The sequence below is a fragment of the Agrilus planipennis genome, unplaced genomic scaffold (assembly GCF_000699045.2).
Source record: "Agrilus planipennis isolate EAB-ADULT unplaced genomic scaffold, Apla_2.0 scaffold111, whole genome shotgun sequence".
Taxonomy (NCBI): Eukaryota; Metazoa; Arthropoda; class Insecta; order Coleoptera; family Buprestidae; genus Agrilus; species Agrilus planipennis.
This window is the reverse complement of record NW_020438907.1, coordinates 94319-114873: the sequence shown is the minus strand read 5'-3', so window position 1 is coordinate 114873 and position 20555 is coordinate 94319. Positions and strand designations below refer to the sequence as shown.

Here is a 20555-nt window from a genome sequence, read left to right as displayed (position 1 = left end):
TATAATCTTCAAAGACCAAACTTATTAAAGAACCTTAGTAAATTAAAGTTTTTCCTGCCGCTGGATGTTGAACCGCGTATTTCTAGGCCAAGTAGAAAAGCTAGTATAATATTAATCAAGTTTTTCACTGTAAAGTATGTGATGAGTTATATATTTTCAATCGAATTTATTATGATAGTTTCATAGTAATTCATATATATATATATACAATTCGTCACATAGTTTACAGATGAATTTATAACATTGATCTCCTGATGAAGCCAAGAATGTGATGAAAATTTTAGAATTAATAACTGTAACAAAGTCAGCCCATCGTTTTGTTCACAAATATCTTCCTACCGACACTCTCAATTTAATAAGCTTTATTTCAATTAGTACGGTAGTTATACTTTGTTTAGTTTCTCTAGCGATGTGACCTTTAGCTTGACCGGTGCAAAGTAGAAAAGAATAGCACTAGGCCAGAAAAGAAAGGAGACAACTCTCGGCCAAACTCTTAACCGGTGAGGAGCGTATAATTCGTACAGTACTGCACGGAAAAATTGACCATTTTATCCACTAAAATTACATTGCTCAAATGTGCTGTTATTGGTATCAATTACTACTGAAAATATCAACGAGATGTTTATTTATATTTGAAGACATATTAAAGGCTTTAACGCACTACTATTCATTATTGAACAAAACTTTTGGCAGGTACTGTATGAAAAAGTATGTCTAATGAACAAGAGTCCAGAGAATATTGAGCGTGACATTGACATTGGAAGGGGCACATCGCTAGAGAAAGTAAACGAAGTTCAACTTTATTTAAATATTTAAATACTGCATTTTTATATCATACGTATTATTGTTTAAACTTTCTACCGTTTTATACTGTATTCATATAGTACAGTTCTACGTCTAATACACTTTGTCTAAATGACTTACATAAAAATAACTGACAAGTAAAGAGTTAATCATTACTGGATATTTGATACACATCATAATTATTTAAATGTATTTCAGCTTTTCCCTCATATGTTAGATATATGTGTATATAAATGTTTGCAGGAAGTTTTGTCAACTAACATCTTGCTTATAATAATAAAAGTTGACGTTAGAGGGAATAAATTTCCACCTTTATTGCTAGATAAAACTAGATAAGTATCTCTATCGTAAAAACATGTATTTTATATTTAACCTCGAGGAACAGTACATAATAACTGAAAATGTCAAATTCCAACAGGATATTACGTATAACATAAACATAGTTAGTGTTGTTAACAGTATGAACTTACTTTATATGTTGATTTTGTGGTTACAAAGCTTCATAATACATTGTCTTGCTAAATAATAATAAAAACGGTGAATTAGCCGTCACGGGTCGCCTGATGACATATGAAACATCAAAATTGATTCGAAACTACACTTTTGTTTTTAAATCTACATAACAGTTGTCATTTTTAGGGTTCCGTACTCAAAGGGTAAAACGGGACCCTATTACTAAGACTCCGCTGTCCGTCCGTCCGTCTGTCACCAGGCTGTATCTCACGAATCGTGATACTTAGACAGTTGAAATTTTTACAGATGATGTATTTCTGTTGCCGCTATAACAACAAATACTAAAAACAGAATAAAATAAATATTTAAGGGGCTCCCATACAACAAACGTAACTTTTTTGCTCGTTTTTGCTCGATATTGATAACGGCAACAGAAAGATGCTTGAAATATTAGCAGAATATTGAGTTATATTATTATAGATGATGGTACAGAACCTTTGTGAGCGAGTCCGACTCGCACTTGACCGGTTTTTACTTATATAATGACCATGATATTTGTTATTCAACCTGACATAAGCAACTTTGTATTCTTTTGCAGCTTTAATGACTGAATAAAAATTGTACTTATCAGACCTCAATAGCTGGAGAGCTATCACAGTTATTTCGTTAAAATTGATATTCTTGGCATTCGAGAGGACCTTATCAAGTATACAAAATTGTAACTGTGTAGGTGTAAAAGTTTTTGAATAATGGGTGGTAAAATGTACACATTACCTGCAACGACGTTTGAGTGATACATTGTCATGTGTCTAGATTTTTAGAACATTTTCTGTAGTCACTGAAAGTACACTTCGTTTACTTTCACTATAGATGTGCCCCTTCCGATGTCTTCAATGCGTACAGTCAAAATAGTAAGTAGGGAGAAAAGAGCTCATTATATACTTTCGACTCTTTCTCATTAAACATACTTTTTCGTACAGTACCTGTCAAAAGTTTTCTTCAATCATGAATAGTAGTGCGAGTGGAAAATAAGCGTTAAAGCCTTTATGTATTCAAATATAAATAAACATCTCGTTGATATTTTCAGTTGTAATTAGTACCAAAAACAGCACATTCGAGCAATGCAATTTTAGTGGATAAAATGGTCAATTTTTCCGTGCAGCACTGACGGATTATACTCTCCTCGCTGGTTAAAAGTTTGGCCGAGAGTTGTCTCCTATTTTGTCTGGCCTAGTGCTGTTCTCTTCTACTTTGCGCCGGACAAGCTAAAGGCCGCATCGCTAGAGAAACTAAACGAAGTACATCTCCTTTCTTTTCTGGCTTAGTTCTGTTCTTTTCTAATTTGCGCCGGTCAAACTAAAGGTCACATCGCTAGAGAAACTAAACGAAGTATGCAACCGTAATATGCAATTCTATTTATATCACTTATAAATAAAAACAACCATCCATTCTAGCGTACATCTAGTTTGATTGTAATAGTGCGATGTTTCGTTTAAAAAATTCAGCTAGATTTTCTTGCAATTAGTAGTCCGCGTGAATGATTAAAGCGAATGTTGTGTGAATAATGACCTTCGTTTACAGAATCGCACACCATTTGGAGAGTTATTTATTATAGTCATTACGAGAAAAAGCTCATATATGGAAAATTCACTGATAACATGGCAGTCGCATGCAAGTTTACAATTACAGGAAAAACGAAATACAAGACCGAATTGCTTGTTAAGTTTCTCGCTGAAAGAGGAATTTGAGTAAGTTATTATGTTCGCGATACGGATAAATTTTTAGCGGTTTGTCATTCCTAACCATCACAAGAGAGCACTTAGAAAACAGCAAGCATGACACGAAGCTAAATCGTGAACGCGATATTTGAATAAAGCAAATGAGTTTTATCTTAAAGGAAACGTTAACATGACAGAAAACCACTGACGTGCTTTCTTTTCTGTTTTCTGGCTCACATATTTCAAAACGGAATCGTCAAGTGTTATGTTAACTAAGGTAATCTGAAACGAATTATGGAATAGAATTCTTACAATTACATAGGTACATGGACAGCATGTATTTCATACGTTTTGTTTATGTTGGTATTGACCGCTACAAAATGACCTAATTTCTGTTGAAAAGGAGGCTTTGTTAAATGTGATTTTCAGCATAAAAGTTTTATCCAATGTGTTTCTAAAACTAATATACTCACATACATGTTATAGATATACACAAGAATATATTTTATATTATAGAAAGATATTGAGAAGGGAGTTAGACAAGGATGCACACTGTTACCGCTACTTTTTAATCTATACGTAGAAGACGCGATCAACATCATTAAACACAGTACAACTGTAGGGATAGATATACAGGGGCAAAATATTAGTATGCTTAGATTTGCAGATGATTTAGCAGTATTACCATCTAGCAAGGAGGAGTTAGAGATAGCTTTAAATAAAATGGAAACAGTATTGACAAAACAGTATTGTATGAAGATACGTAAGTAAAACAAAAATACTGGTATACAATGGCAGAAAGAGTGAATGTACAGATAGGAAACGATGGATTAGAAGAAGTGACTGATTTTAGGTATCTAGGAAGTCAGACAAGTCAGAACGAAAGGAGTAGTAGGTATATAAACCAGAGGCTAGCGCAGGGTCGAGTCGCCTTCAATAAAAAGAAGTGCTAATGAAACGATTAATTCAGAAATTTAGAGAAGATTTTTAAAGGTGTATGTTTGGAGCGCGGGTGCGGAATGTGGACGGTGGACGCGGCGGAAAAGAAAGATTAGAAGCGTCCGAAATGGGGTGTTATAGGCGAATTATGAGGATACCGTGAATAGAGAAAGTTAGAAATGAAAAGGTATTAGAAAGGATAGGAGAACAAAGGACTCTATGCAAGTCAATAAAAAAAAGGCGAGATAGGGTGGTAGGACACTTTCTCAGCTATGAAGGTCCAGTCAGAGACATATTAGAAGTAGAAACAGGAGTTAGGAATGGTAGAGGTAGACCTAGATTAGATTACAGTTCGCAAATAGTTGAAGATGTGAGATGTTCTAATTTAAGGGAAATGCGAAGATTAGCTCACGATAGAAAGGAGTAGAGGTGCGTGTCCAACCAGTCTAAGGATTGACGACTTTATGATGATGATGAGTAGGATATTCCACGTATTAAAATGAAGGCGACGGTGTTTATTTTCCAAATGTATGGCATTATAGTTGCTTTAGGTATATCGTATGCAAAACACACACGCATACATATTTTTACCTAGCAGGAATTCGCATAGTGTATACGTTGAGCATTGTATAAAGATTCCATACAGTAGGTTTACTCCTTTGATCTGCCTAAAATACCAACATTTTTTTGCAGGTCATCATAAATTAAATTTATGTGCACTGAACTGCCATATACGAGGACGGTTCGATAGCTGTCACGAAGTGTATAGATACAAGATGTATTTGTAGTGTAGCTTTACGAGAACAGTCTGAACAACCCAGCCGCCCCTGCTTGGTGGAAAACTTGTAGACGAAATGGTGAATTTACGACAGGAGGACGTATGGTTGTGGCTGGGAACGGAACCTACTGTATAGAATCTTTATATCGTGTTTTGACATTCCCTTTACCAAGATCTACCTTCCGCAAGTGGTAGGTATATCGCAACCAGACTGTTAAACCTGCAGCTATGCATACGGTTGAGCGCATTGTAATGGGGATGTTTTTATAACACCCTATATACCTACGCAGATTGGTAATTTAGTAGAAGTTGTATTAAAAAATCGTTTCCTATTATACCTAGATTTTATCATGAGCTAAATCTGGTAGCTGTATTTTCCGCACACAACGTGCTAGGGTTATAATTCTTGTTTGAGTAAACTGTGTCAGTGGTGAGAGTGACTTTGATTAAAGATTCGGTCGCCCGACGCATTGTAAAAATGTTCCGTGTAGTAATCTTGTATTTCCAGCAAGATGGGACATATTCAATTTTATTGGGAAAGCAAATGTTTGAAACTACCTACCTATGAAATACTTCTTCTTAATTTGCAAAACTTTTTTTAACATCCGTCAATGCGATATGTCGAATATCTTCTTACGTAGGAGTCATTTGAAAAGGTTGTTACAATTTTATGAAAAATTTACAGCAGTGTTACAAAAATAGTATCTACAACTTTAGTTAAAGAATAAATGTGCGAATGTGTGTATGATAAAAATATCAAAGTTTTTACTTTATAATGATGTACATCATTAATATTTGGAAAAAAGATACCGGGACACAACATACCACGTGCTGAAGTATCCCCTAGATATGTAAGTACTGCTGACAGGCCAACATTGAAGAACATCTTTCAAAGTCATTATTTGATATACTTATATATAATTGTGAATCCATATTTATTACTGGGGACATTCGTCCTTTATTTTTATAATTTTTATACTTCACAACTAATGTTTTAGTAATAAGTATTAATTAAAACATTTTACAAAATTCTTTTAACCGTTTAATTAATGCTATAATCATTATCCATTAATCATCTGTTTCAAATTACTCCTGAAAATTTGCCCTTCATATTAGAACAAGCGACGTTCAAATAAACGCATATCCAGAACGACTCATTCTCAAGTATTACCGATCTTATTGAAGAAATTCGGTATTACAATATAACGAAGAAATAAACATATTATAAATTATAAAAATTATTTTCAATACAATTTAGTAATATTGGCAAACAACGTTTAATGATATTACTAAATAATTGTTAGAAGTACCTACTAAACTACTGTTTGGTAATATTACAGAAATGTGTTGTAATAATCATTAACTGATTTAGTGAAAAGTTGTATTATTACAAAACGGTTTTGTGTTAAAACTTCCTACACTTTTTTGTAAAATTATCACAAGAATTTTTAATAGTGCAGGTATCCAAGTAGTTCCTTTTACAATACACCTTCCTCTTTTGAAGTGTTTTCACACTCTTTTTTTTTCAATAACGCCTGTAATTATCTTTTGGCATTTTCTAAAGTACCTAGCTGCACAATTTGAACTGACTGAAATTCCCCATATGTTTGTGTAAACTGCTTTTAAGTTTCACTGACAAATTTTATCGTTTGATGAATATCGCACATTTGCGTGTCCTCCGACCAACTAGAATATAGTAGATATATATATAATAGAACCTCATGTAGTATGCGGGTTTCAAGTGGCTAATGAGAGGCATGCCGATATAGGGATTTCCTCGTAGATTCCTCATGAAAATCCCACCAAAAAAAGTGCTGATACTAAAATGAGGATTACCTTATGCGTTTTTCGTATGGGTCATAAGGGGAAAACCTAACACATGTATAAATTTACAATTAAAGCTACCTTTAATGGCTAGAAGAAGTAAATCCCTTTGAAAATACTCTCGGTAAAATGAAAAAACTTATAAAAAATGGTAACAATCCCCTTGCCTAATTATGTCGTCGTTTTAATGAAATCTTTTACATTTGCAACGAACCAAGTGTACTTTCTAATATTCTTATTATAAAACGACTGAAACCAGACGCATCAAGTCGAACAACAACAACAACTAATAACTACAAAAAAGTCAATAACACAATATTACTTAAGAGCAAAAACATTTTACGAATAAGTGATATATGTATATGTTCCTTCAAAAACACTACGAAAAAGAAAATCCCTTTACACGTATCCATGTGATGCTAAATATTTAGAAATGTACCTATAGGTTTTGCAAACAATGAAAATATTAGTACCTGTAAANCCATTATAATAATAATAGTACATTTTTTTTTAAATTTTTAATGGGGTAGCAATAATTTTTCCCCGCGGGGTCACATGCGAGATTCCTGATGATGCGCAAATGCGGCAAAACGTTATATGCCCCTTCTTTGCCTTAGGGAGCAACCTCATGGGGCCCACAAGGGATAGTGGACTACCCACTTAGGGGCCTCATCTACATTCTCTTCAAAATTCTAGCCGGGCCATTTAAAATAATTTGAATTACGTAGTAAAATAAGTTATAATTCGAAAATTTCCACTAATATTTCCTTTTGAACTAATAAATATAAAATTGAATGGTGATGGACGTGTAATGCAACTTTTTATATTCCAGCTTCCAATATCTTGTATCCAAAAAGCGGAAAAATTATCTTAAGTCAACAGTCAAGAGGAGAACGAATCGTGATGTAATCGATATAAAAAGAGGCAGAGCGTTCACCTATTTGTTTTCGTTAATTGATATCGATACGAACGATCGTGCATAAAAGTGGATCCATTAGTTGCCCGAGAAGTCACTGGTTCTGTTTGCAAAAGGCAAATGGTGCGACATGAACCGGCGATAGCGAATTCACATACAGACACTGCGAGAGTCTCGTCGCTGTGTCTGTAAATATGTGTGTATGTGTAACTGCCTCAGTCTTTTCTGCATTTAAATTGCGTCGCTTTGTGGTTGGCAATTCACTGTAAACGAACTTCGTGTTTGCTGTTGCATACAAGATCCCTGATAAAAATAATCGCCTCTTAAGCACGGTTTTTTTTTTGACTGGATTTACTTAGATATTGAAATAGTTTATTGAATAAAATTAGTAAAACAAGTATCATTACTTTGATTGCAAGTATGAGATATGTGCTATAATTTTCATCCTTCACTCTTTAGCGTATTTTCGTCGATAAAATATAAGGAAAGATACAAAACGTGTAGTTACAAGGGGTAACATTGTAACAATCGAAGAAGGTTTCTTTGACTTTTTTTCTTTGGATGGACGGAAAGCACGATTAATAAATTTTGCAACGTCGAAACCGCTCTTAAGTTTAAATTTGAAATTTGAAATAAAATAAAAAATATACTTGTAAGTTATATAGTTACATCTAGTGAAATAGAATTTTAAAAATACTGTGTTTTGTGTGGTTCGAGAATATTTGAAATAAAACCAATTTTCTACCAAAGCAGGGCAATTATTAGCCTATGAAAAAATGTTTAAATTAACTTGCCAAAAATCTTATTCGTATTTCATTTCTAAAATTAAAATATTGAAAATTGTTAGTTATCCTGCATGGCGCTTTGTAAAATCGACTAGTGTTTTCGGAATTTTAACTGTAATGTGTATTTATGTCTTTTTACATTACATTTTTGGCTCAAAAACCTACTGTAATGTTTGTGAGTTTAACAAAATTAACTTTTAAAACTGATAACGACAAAAGCTATTTATTTACACTAATTATTAAAGAACTTAAAAACACTATTAAATTATCACAAAATTTACGTTATGAATTATTCTATTTATTTATACAACTGTTGATATATCACTATTCACTGCGCTATTTATTTCAGTGCTGTCACTGTCAATCTATTTCTGGATTCACTTCTGCAACGGTCAATTTATTTTTCCTTCTGGGCGATCGTCTTTTCCTTTAAATACTCTTTTGTTTACTTTCTGGAAACATCCGGATAGTTTATTTTTTTCTTGGAACTGTTTAACTGCTCTCCCAGAACGCAGGTACGACACACACATTTACAAATACGGCGCACATGAAGAGAAGCGCCCGCGGTTAGTCAGCGAATCGATAAGCTGTTCACGCACACGTGTGCCCGATCGCACACAAACACACTCGTACTCGCTACAGTACTTTGATGGAGATTTTATGCCAATATGCGAAACCCTGGTATAGCTTTAAGAAATAAAATCTTTTTTGTCCCTATCGTGGTTTTAACTTTACAGGATACTGAGAAAAATTGATTTGTCACATTTCATATTTTTTAAATATAGACATAAATTTTGCTTTTTTCCTAACAATTGCTTCAATTCAAGTTATTACACATCACTGACTTTCTTACTGTTTGTTTCAAACACCATTATATTTTAAGTCCAAAACAAACCAATAAGAATAAATATAGTATATCTTTTATTAGAGAAGACAATACCGAAGTTTTTTGGCCTACAAATGTTGTTGATAGATAGACATCTTCATTTTCATTTCAAGAAAGAAAAATTGACGTAGTCCAATCAGTGACGTGAAATGCCTAAAAGAGAAAGAAATATAACTGACAACATAAAACTGGCAAAGTTTCCCTGCTTTTCTTTTCCTTAGTATCCCAATTGTCAAAAAAAAAGCGAATTCTCCGAGGAGTCACGTAGAAAGGCTCTGATATTTATTAAGATCGTCATTTTTCTCATTTAATTGTATAGGAAGCTTGTTTCCAAGCTTATCAACCTGCCCAAGTGACAAAGCGAATATTGCTTTAGACATTAACGCAACGCAATTCTTACTTAGGGTGGTTTACTAATTTTTTTATAAATATGATCAAATTTTAGTTTTAATTTGAACTTATAGTATGTACCTACTGAAATTGATAAATTAACAATACTTTTTGTATAGATGAAAGAAGTCCTTGTTTACATTTTCTACATTTTTCTCACACATTTTCAAATGCACAGCTTCCAGTATTTTTCGATATCATCATCTTCATCACCAAAAAAAAAAAAAACGACGCGGAGATGTATTTCGCTAACTTACACGTTGTAAGCATTCTCAACGCAAGACTGTTGTGGTTGGTTGGGGTAAGAACTTTCTTTTTGTTTATCAATACGCCACAGTCTCCTTTATATTTATTTCTGAACTAATATCTTTGCATTTCCCTAAACCCAGAACTTACCACATTCTTAATTATTTGACAATAATCTAATCTAGTTCTATCTTTACTCCTCTTAACTCTTTTTTTCTGTTAATATGTCTCTAACTAGGCCTTCATAGCGTCTACTCTTTCACTTCGTAAGTAAACAACCAGAACTGGCTTTAAAACAAGATATTGTTTAAAAAAACCCGCATTATTCATATCTTATTTTCGTTTTTATATACTTATAATAGTATTATTTATTTTTAACACAGTTATTAACTGGGTTAAATGATTTGCTACCGAACCTTACCAAAATATACAAGCACTTACACGAAAAAAATATTATGCTTGTATTTGTTACAATTTAAAAGACATTATCGCATTTGTATTAAATTCACTATAACGTCACAATCATGACATGCATTTTCGACAATTTGGGATAGTTTTAACCATCCGTAGTAAAGTTGGGATTTGTGCTACGTTCGTGTCTACCAATGGAAAAAATAAGTTGTATGAGCAGGCACCGCTAATACTTAACCTATACATCGAAGACGCGATTAATATCATTAAAGACAGTACAACTGTAGGGGTAGATATAAAGGAGCAAATGATTAATATGCTTAGATTTGCAGATGATATAGCAGTATTAGCATCTAGCAAGGAGGAGTTAGAGATAGCATTAAATAAAAAGGAAGCGGTACTGACGAGACAGTATTGCATGACAATAAGAAAAATAAAATAATGATACTAATATGCAAGGGAAGAAAAAGTAGTGAAAGAGCAAATATAAAGATAGGAGACGGAAAACTAGTGACTGAGTTTAGGTATCCAATAGGAAGTCAGATAAGTCAGGACGAAAGGAATAGTAGAGATATAAAGGAGAGGAGGAGCAGGGTGAAGTCGCTATAAATAAAAAAGTTTCTTCTATGCTGGCAAACGATGAATTTAGAAATTCGAAAAAGATTATTAAAGGTGTTTGTTTAGAGCACGGCGCTGTACGGGTGCGAAACATGGACGGTGGGCGCAGCGGAAAAGAAAAGGCTTGAAGCGTTCGAAATGTGATGTTACAGGCGAATGATGAGGATACCGGTGGATAGGTGGATAGAGAAGAAGAATAGGAGCACAGAGGACTCTATGGAAGTCAATAAGAAATAGGCGAGATCAGTTGGTAGACATGAAGGTCTAGCCAAAAACATATTAGAGGCAAAAACGGGAGTTAGGAGGGGAGAGGTAGACTTAGGTTAGATTACTGTTCCCAAATAGTTAAGGATGTGGATTGTTCTAGTTTTAAGGAAATGCAAAGATTAGCTCAGGATCTGAAAGAGTGGAGGTGCGTGTCCAATCAGTCTTAGGACTGACGACCTTATGATGATGAGAGTATGTAAAGTATTCGCATTCGCGTTGTTGAGTACTTTCTTGATACTGTCTCGATTTAACTTAAGGGGCTTAATAATAGAGTATCAATTAATTAAACAAACTTTAAAATTTTAAAAAGAGCACATGGGAAATAAACTTATGGTAAACGTATTAAGATTAGTCAGGATGTTTAGTTAGCCATTAGTAAGACTCTCAAAATTCAAACACTAAAAATGTATCAGATACCAAATTAACAGCAAGTAAAACAATCAAGCATTTACTGACAAAATTACTATATTAAATAGGAAAAACTTAACAACACTTTTCTCAAAAAGTTCAGATAAGAGTGGATGTCTATTACCTATAACAAAATGACAACACTTAAGTCCGTCTTGGCAGGAAAAGATGCTTAACTATGAAAGAAGATAATGTAAGGTCTCAACAAAAGCTCTGGGTAGTATTAAAACGCGTTATTAAAATTTTATGTTTGTTCCTTTCGATATATGTTCTTGATCGGACCTTTTCTTAAAAGATACATTTTTATAGTTATTCATCCAGTGTGTTAGACAGGCAAGGCCTATCGAATTTAAGATGACAGCTTTACGTTTCGATCCACGTCATGACAAAAACATTTTTATTCGCGGAAGAGAAATTTCAATTTAATTTAAAATATGTTTCCCTGTATTCTGTACGTGCATACACAGAATCAATAAACATTTTGTAACTGTAATTTTTCTCTAATTTCAATAAATTTAATATTGTCTGTGACTACAATATTACAACTGAAAAAGAATAAGTAATATAATATAACAAAATAATTCGAAGTGGTCTGTATTCTGTCGAAACTGCCAGACGCGAATCGCGATTTCGATCTTTTTGGATCTCATCAGCGCGTCGCAGTAGATATCCATATTTTTAAATGGACCTTGTTGGAGCTTATGTAATCCTCAAATGTAGCATCGTACTACAGATGGCGCACACCACGCCATTTGTAGTATTTTCTAATAAGTAATATATTACGAGAACAGATGATGGAGACCGTGATAAACCAATAATAAATAAAATAAAAAGCGCCTCAGCTTATTTTCATCCACTTCCCACGAGATAGTCGCGAAATGGGCGAAACACGTGTCGACAGTGAACAAGTTTTATGAATTAGAAGGAATACTAACGATTTAAATGTCGCACTTAATCGAAATATGGCTAAACGCTTTACAGAATAGCGCTGTTATTAAAAGCAGTTAATTAAACATTGAAGCTGATTATAGTAACGTGATTAATTACCAGGGCCGTCCTTTTTTTAACTTCTGTTAGACTTTCTTTTTTAGTATAACTGTGGCGCCTACGCGATATATTTAATTTTTCATAATGTATCAAGAAACCCTAACTATGGCACGGCCCCGAACTATTGTCAACACCGCCAAACAATAATTACAGGCGAAGTAATGAACACCATGAGCAGAAAACCTATTTTTTCTCAGATTCAATCACGCTTAACGATGTTCTTTTCTAATAAAAGGATATCGACTAGCAATCTTTGATCAAGTGACCTGTTGAAACTGTCAGACGTGGACGATAATTGATAACTTGTTGGTTCTCATCAACAAACACATTGCAAACAATTCCGACAGATCATCGGCCGACCTATTTGCTGCCGTCAAACGGCATAAACATCAAAAGCTGTCACTAATTGTAAGATTCAATAACATTTGGCAAGGTAATTTATAATTAACGACACCAACTCGTTAAACTAGCATCTAGTAGTTTGTCGGAACTATCTACGGCGTGCTGATGATACCAAGGAGTCCGAAATCGCGATCCACCTCTGACAGATTCGACAGATCACTTAGCCAAGAACTTCATGTACGACTAATGAAGACGACAGTAAAATAGCACTGAACTCGAAATGGCAATCTACATTTACGGCCGGTGCCTGCATTGTCAAAAAATATGGAGTTTATGGTGGTAGATTTACAATTTTTTTTCCTAGGTGGTCCACCGTTTGGAATTGTAGCAGGCATCCTTAAAAATTATTGTTGAGCTGAGCACGTACCGTAATCCTTCTCATATCTCAGTCCGATTTCTATTTACACGGAAAAAGCTGCGGGGTCACGTGTTTGAGTAGTCACTAATTCTTGAGGTGGCCCATCACAATTGCCGGCGAAACTAACCGAAACATCGTCAGAGGATAAGATAACAGCTATCAGGTTCATGAAAAGAATTTCCTATTAAGATACAGCACCCTCATTTTAACATGAACATATCTTTAACATGAAGGTCTAGTCAGAGACATATTAGAGACAGAAACGAGAGTTAGGAGAGGTAGAGGTAGAACTCGATTAGATTACTATTCGCAAATAGTTCTAGTTTTAGGTAATTGCGAAGATTAGCTCAGGATAGAAAAGAGTAGAGGTGTGTGTCCAACCAATGTTAGGACTGACGACCTTATGATGATGATGATTTAAAAATTTGTCTCCGGAAAAATCTACTATACTTACACATAATTAAGTTGTAGCAATAAGTGCTGTTGAACAATTATTTTGTAGCTTCAAGCAACATAAGTAAAAGTTAAATAAATTTGTTGAAAAAGTTTTCTTAATGTTGGCCTCATTCATTTTGTTATGATTTCCCGGCTGCCTCGCCAATAAGTGAACATTTGTATGTAAGACATGACAACGCCTTATTATCTTTGAATATTTAAGTAAACCTAATTCTGGGAATGCAACACCTACGTGAGGAACTACGAAGGGAAAAGAAGAAATTAAGGAGGGGCATTAGAATGACCAAAAAAACCCAGGTGGACCTTATTGCTTAAAAGATTAGAAGAGAATCTGGAGCGACGTCTACTAAATACTAAAAAAGGCTTAAGAATCAATAAACGTTCCAACTTGATTCCACAAGAAGCAATGAGCGAAGCAAGAAAGTTGTTTCCAGTAAGCAAACAAGAGCGGTGGAAGAAACGAAAGTTTCATGTGGCTGAAAAGACCCCAATACCATGGGAGAAATAAGTGCCACGCTGCGAAAGGCGCCTGAGCCGGATGGGATTACTGTTGAGCTGCTCACGATTGTCAACGAGGAGATCCCAGACATCAAAAGAGTGCTTCCAAAATGGAATAATGCCTGCGGAAGGTAGCCACCTTGGTATTCATTCCCAAGGAAGGTAAAGGAGGCGAACTTCAACCCATATGCCTCGTAAGAAGCTGTGTGAAAGGATGATTAATAATAGACTAACGTTCCATCTAGAAGCAAGACATACTGACTGCGGGAATGGACACAGAAAATAAAAGGGGTTTCCTATCAACATCAAAGGCTCGTCCCCTTCTAGTATTTGACATGATGAACGCCTTTAACTATGATGGGTGGGGTTTTTTTGTGAAGTCTCTCTCCTGACGGCAAAGAGCCCGTGTAATTTTGGATGGGCGATCCAGAGCTTCCTCGCATATCCGAAGATTATGGTTGAAGGCCAGGACCGACATAGTCAAGAAGCTACTCGAGGTTTTGTGAAGGCTGATACCGAATATTGAATGGGAAGGGGGGGTCGCAGTATCTGGAAGAAATAAATTTTGGAGAAATAATACCCTACTATACGAGCAATGCTTCCTCTGAGGTGGAAATGCCAAATCAATATTCTTTTCTGGTAAAATTGTTACCTTTTGAGGTATAAATTATTCTCAAACAGAAGTTATTACCAATTTGGTTGGCTAACTGCTAAATTTCTCTTTGTTATCCTCTTTCTAGAAAAGCTATCCACAACGTGGAATAACCGATAGGATGATACCATGGTAGGGACGTCAACCGCCTTGGCGGGGGCGTCTTAGTGGGCATACCGCTTGATGGAGTCTCACACTACCGGTCGTCTCTATGCTGTCGGTGAACATTAAGCACATTCCCGTCCCAGGCAAAAAAAATAAAGATTGGTTAGGTTTTATTGCAGGCTTTCGGTCTTTCCTGACAGGATTGGGGCAAGGATTTTGTCTCAACAAATTCGCATTTAAATACTTTTCTGAGCTGAAGCTATGACTTGGCCTGTGCTACTTCAGAGAATAGAATCGTTAGCTGTGTCTGGTGATCTATGTGTCTTTTAATTGATCCGAGAATCATTCATTACATCTTTCAGTACATGTACATACTCTCTGCTGGAAGTCCATAAGACGAAGGCACTTGATGGGGTAGAGTTTATTCCTGTTTTTGGATTTTTGTGGCTTTTATACATTGTTACAATTTTCGTGGTTGATATTGCTAAAACGTTCGAGCTCTCATTTGGTCAAATGGATTCCTGAGAATCATTGGATGTCTACCCCAAGGTAGTTTATTTGTGTTTTCGTTTTTTTGTTTTGTCAAAAAGACGCTCGAATTAAATTGTGGAAAACAGCCTTGTTTGATCTTGTTGTGTTCAAAATTCAGTTTTTTTTTCTGGAAAGGAATGAAACTTCTTTTGAAAGTTATTCATCATACCACCTAAATGAAATAGGAAAAACTTCCGGTATATATATGATTACAATGTAACAAATGTAATTTTAACGTTAGCTTTACATATATTTCTCGAGCAAAATAAAAAGTTGATTTTTATCTGAAGGTGACCCAACAGACGTGACACATTTTTTCCGTTTATTTTCGGTTCAGGTGATGTAAGACTCTTCTTACATTCCCCAGGGCATACACATTTTTATTATATCTCGTAAAGCATGTTGACATTTTTTGTTTATCTAGAGAACATAATTCTTCATACGTTACAGTAAATCTAAAGATGTATATTGTACACCTATATAAACACTTAAATTTTTTTTGGTTGGAGCAATGACTTGATAAAACTGAATCAAATTTAAATATAAGTAATTACAAGAAATAGGGGAATGAGGGAAGGAACCCGTTTTATACATTTCTTAGTACAATATCGGAATTTCATACAATTCCCAAAATTGGGGCTCCAAACCAAAATCGCTTCAAAAATTTTTTCGAGCATTTCTGAGGGTTGACCTCTGTACCAAAAAAAAAAAATGGGTGTGTCAATCTTTCTTTAAAAGGGTAAAAAATAAATAATAAATAGCAATATTGCAATGTCTAAATAAGTGACACTACTAACATCAAGTTATCACAAGTTGTTTAATCGCTTGAACGATATAATAAAATGGAAGAAAAGTACAAACATCATGGATGTGAACCAAACTGTTTATTCAGTTATTAAAACATATTTAAAGGCAAAGGTAAAGGTATCAGTAAAATGACGAATAAAGAAAAGAATGAAGAGGATTCGAGGTATCTGTTTTGTGGTCGAAAGTACAGTCAAACTAAGTGAAACGGATGATTAGTACCAATGCACTGCTTGTCATAAAAGTTGCATTGGTTGTTCTCAGCAAGAATTTTTGATCCGTATGTATGAGGTGAATTCGGATTTATAATTTTTGAAAAATTGCAAAGGCAAAGGCACATAGTGAATATAACCAGTTGTACATTCCAATGAAAGTTTCATTCAATTGTGTTCATTATTCATTCATTCATCATAACCTTCATCTTTTTGTTAATACTAATTTATTTAAAATCAAAAAGTAAACACGCATTCAGATTGTAAATGGTGTAAGTAAAAAAATTAGAAACACTCGTTTGCTTTAGCGTCCTTAGGTAGGAGGAAGGGTGAACGGAATCAGCTAGTATGAAAGCCAGAGTGAATTGGAATGAGTAGCATGAAAGGTTGTAAATGTGTGAGGTGCGAACGATCGTTGAAGTGCAACGTGCAGTTACAGAATATAAACCACAGACCATCCCATTCCAGTAGTAGGGTAGTCGTTGCTATGAATCCGTGTTATTAGAAGTATTATTTAGTTTTCTTTTGACTGATTTCCGTTAAATGTTACTTATTTTATTGTTTCTACAAAATGATATACTTAATTTACTGAATCAATTGTTTTATTGTGTGATCTCGCATACAACATACAAATATTTCCTCAAGATTAATCACACGTCAAACATTAAAGATTGTTTAAACATAAGCGAACCCCCATTGATAGCAAATCTCTACAGACGGCATCTGATGCACTGTTAATGGATATTCAATAAACGTTGTTAATCAGCAGCACCTTGAGTCGTTCGAGATCCTTCCGGAATGGTCCCAGATGTACTGGTAAGAACCAACAAGTTTGAAATCGTGATCCATGCCTAACAGTTCCAATAGAAAAAAGAAGAAAAATCGGTTTGGTCACATTGACTGATACTGTAATATATTATAAATTCGGAAATTTGCCGTTTTATGATGGTTCTCTTCTTTGATGTTTTGGGGGTCGACGACACTTTTAAATGTTGAGATTATTCATACATTCGGTTAGCGACTGCAATCACGCCTACAAATATTTTTTATTCTCTCCGTTTCATTTGTAAAGTTTAGAAATTAATTAAATTATTAAACAGCAGTGATCCGTTATTTTATTCTAAAGAACTTGCTATGTTAAATTAATTTGGGGCATAACTGTGAATGATGTGTCTATATCAGATTTATGGCCTCATTGCGAACCCTTCGAGATACATCGTTTACACTTTTTCTAGTCACAGTACCATATGGATACGTGAAGAAGAAAAATTTAATTTTTATAGAACAGTACATATTTTATCAACTATCATCCAAAACTAAACGTAAATTCCGTTGTACCTAGGCACTGGTGCAATCTATTTATTTTTAATGAAGATGTTACCTTTTTGCCTCTTGTAGTTTATAAAGGCAGATTATTAAAATTTAAACATTTAGTAGTATGCGCATTTAAGTAAACATTAATTAAACTGTCTACAGATGATAACAAATTTATGAGGAGGAAATAAGAACAAGAACCGTTACTGGGAGTAGTTAATTTAAATTCGTTGAAAATGTTACCGTGAACAAAGCATCTTCGATATAAAGAGAATTGTTTAGCGCAGATCATCAAGAAATGCTTTAATGTGGCAAAATTGGAATATTGCCATGGAAATAATTTCATTTCTGAAAAATTTCATCTCGGCCGGATCTGCTTTATCGAAGTTACATTTAAGCCCTTATAAAGTTTTTAATGAAACATTTGGAAAAGGCTCTCTTCTGCGTTATTAAATGTTATAAAAAGTTTTCTGCGGTAGTTTATTACTTTTCAGGCGGCCGAGGATACTTTTGAGGTCTTATCTTTTCGAATTTTCACCGCGGCGTCGCGTCGTTCCCAATCCCCTAATGGATGTCGTGTAATCCGGATTCTTTTCAAAAAGGCCGGCTCTACAATAAAATGAAACACGAAAGGAAAAAGCATTCTTCTCTCGGGTCAAGGGAAATGGAATTGCAGTACTTTATAGATTTTCGCTTTAATAACGACTTCGTGCTTTTGGGCTTACTAAACAAGTAATTTTGGAATTACTCTGACGTCCCCTAACCGCTTTCAACGTGGTGTTAAACTAGATTAAAGTGATGATGTTTTTATAAAGTGGGCCTGAAAATTATAAACGAACAGTACAGTAAAAGCTCTTTATTCGCGGGGTATACGTTCCATAAATATGCCGCGAATACAGAAACCGTATATGGAATGGTAATTAGTATGGAATCATAGTAGATACGTTCTGTATCAGAATAAAATCAAGTTATTGAGAAATTCGCAATTAAAATTAATAGTTATAATCACCTTTAGACAAATTTAAATCAAAAAATTTAGTAATTTCTTCTTATTTTGAATTTTGAATTAGCCCACTAGGTTACAACTCTCGGCACGAGCCAACAGTACTTAAAAGATGCCTATACGTTGAAAAATAACACCGAATCCTTTTCTGTTTACTCGGTTACATGTTTTATAAAAGCTGCCTCGGCACATGCCAACGGTACATACTCAAAAGATGCCGATACATTAAGGGGATTCAGTAATACACGCGCCGTAGAGTAAAAACATGCTTATCGGTTCTAGATATCATGAATTTAATATTTGGAACAGAGGTTTGAAATTTTGTAGGAAGATAGATAAAGCTTTGTTCTAAAGCTTGTCGATGGCCCTTTTTGTGTTTTTTATTTCTATTGAAAATACGTGTCCTACAAGAAGCATCAACTTTAAGCACTTGTTAAAAAAAACAAAACCGTACCGAGTTAGTGTGGACCTTTATCTGTTACCATACAAAAATCACATATTTATATCGCAGCATTAAATCACAATGTTGAGAATAGGAACCCATGTTTTCGGAAAAATTCACACTAGTCTCGAGCGGTCTATTGCTGTTAATCCTTTTAATAAATGACACCGAATCCTTTTCTGTTTACCGATTGCATCCGCGCATACTGAAATTTTTAGCCGCGAATACAGGAACTGGATTACAATTTTTTCACCCGCGAATAACGAAAACGCGAATAAGGAAACCGTGAATAAGGAACTTCTACTGTACACATAAAATTGTAGTTTAGTAAGTAGTAGTAGGTATAGCCTAACATCACCCCTTTCTACAATTTTGGAAATTATTTCTTCAAACATGTCAATAATCGGAAAAATTAATTATTGCCATTTTATTCTTCAGCTTTATTTTTTACTACGTTCATGGACTTATGCAACTATCAATCACAGAATGGGTTATTGCTGAATCCAACATAAAATTAGGCAAATAAAAATCTTCTTCGACGTTTAAACCATTCGAAACTTTTTTACTTTTTTAGCATACTTATCGAGATAGTCAAGACTAAACAGTTTTTATTGTCTTCTCTATTGTCTACTAGACGACACGCTTAAGGTAGTTGCCCTCTGAAAGCAGGTTACTCAAGAATAACTTGAAAATTTGTGAAAAAATAGATCAAGTGCTCATGTATCAAAATGTAAAATATGGAATAATTTGACCCGTTTAGTTCCTCAGTTATCTTCGTCCAAAAATTTCGATTTTCGCCTACCTTTAACCCCAACCAGTACAATTCTCTGACTACAAAGCCAGACAGTGTTTTAGATACCTTATAAAAGTTCTAGAAATGCTGTTTACTCTCATGATTGCTCTCAATAATACGATTAATCTACAAGAACAAAATTGCTGTATTACCAGGTCATAAGAATGTTCTTAAAACAAAATTATAAATCAATTTTATAAATGTTGAAGATCCTTCTCGAAGAACATTTGTCCTGTAAGCTTTTTCTTTTATAGTTGCCTAGTAGTTGCTTCTTACAGATCTTCTAAGAGTATTATAAAAATTATTTGTATTGTTTTATAAATTATGTAGTTAGGTTCTGCAATAACACATAACGGTGTGATCTCTAACTTCTACATAACATATTTATAAAAACATTATTATATTGAACCTTTCTTTGCAATATTTAAGAAGTATTTATGAGTGAATTACTTTTTTATGTACAAATATATATTCACGATTTATGACCTTTTCAGA

General features: G+C 34.3%; 1 protein-coding gene across 1 annotated transcript in view; it reads right to left on the bottom strand.

Moving 5' to 3' along the window:
- Window positions 1-20555, bottom strand: part of LOC108736959 (transmembrane and TPR repeat-containing protein CG4341-like) — a 193377-nt gene that overhangs the window by 164490 nt on the left and 8332 nt on the right. The gene's annotated exons all lie outside the window — the stretch shown is intronic.